This window comes from Alligator sinensis, unplaced genomic scaffold, assembly GCF_000455745.1.
Source record: "Alligator sinensis unplaced genomic scaffold, ASM45574v1 scaffold156_1, whole genome shotgun sequence".
NCBI lineage: Eukaryota > Metazoa > Chordata > Crocodylia > Alligatoridae > Alligator > Alligator sinensis.
In genome coordinates, this window is record NW_005841844.1 from 5,327,336 (window position 1) to 5,328,544 (window position 1,209).

Here is a 1,209-nt window from a genome sequence, read left to right on the forward strand (position 1 = left end):
AAATTGTTAAATAGGTTAGCTTTGCTGTCTGGTGTGACGACCAGATTCCCTAATATGTCCTGCAGGGGCCCCACATTACCCACTACCTTCTTTTTACCCCCTATGTATTTAAAAAAGGACTTCTTGTTGTCCTTGATCCGGGTAGCTAGTCCCAGTTCCATCTCTGCCTTGGCCTTCCTGACCACCCCCTGCAGCCCTAAGCAACAGATGTATAGGCCTCCCTGGTGACAGCCCCTCCCTTCCATTGGGTGTATGTCTGCTTTTTAGCTAGGAGACGTTCCCGGATGCTTTTGGTGAGCCATGGGGGCTTTTTGTGCCCTCTTGCCCCCTTCGATCCATGTTGGGATTAATTCCCTTTGGGCTTGGAGGATTGTCTCCTTAAGGAACGACCACTCTTCTTGGACACCCCACTCCCCTCCCCTCCCCTCCCCTCCCCTCCAGGACCTCAGTGTTTCCCTGATTATTCTCCTTACCTTATTGAAATCCGCCCTCCTGAAGTCCAGGGCTGCTGCCTTGCTGCAGGCCTTTGCCACCTTACACTGGATGGTGAATTCCAGCAGGCAATGATCACTGTCACCCAGGTGGTTGAGCACCCACAGACCCCTCACCAGGTTCCTGCCCGTGGCCAGGACCAGGTCCAACAAGGCATCTCCCCTGGTGGGGTTCTGCGCCTCCTCGGTTAGATGGAGGTCCTTTATCTCAGCTAGGAACCTATGTGCGTGGTCAGACCTGGCTGACTGCTCTTCCCAGCAGATGTCTGGAAAGTTCAGGTCACCCATGATGACCACATCCTTTGATCTAACTACCACCGTGAGCTGACTTAGAATGTGCCTCCTCAGCCCGTATCAGCTGGGCCAAGAGTGATATCCTGCTGTTTGGTGCATGGATTGGTGCAAACTCCCTGGATTTGCCAGGGGGGCTCACCTGGTGCTGTGAGGGCCCCAAGGTCCCTCTTTGATGTAGAGCGCCACAGCTCCACCTTACCTCCCTGTCCTATCCCTCCTGTACAGCCTATAGCACTTGATATTCACCTCCAAGTCCTGTGCTGTTTCATAGTTTCATAGTTATATAGTAGCTAGGGTCAGGAGGGACCTGAACAGATCATCTAGTCTGACCCTGTGCTACAGGCAGGAATGAATGCTGGGTTCACAAGACCCCAGACAGGTGATCATCCAACCTCCTCTTGAATTTGCCCAAGGTAGGGGCGAG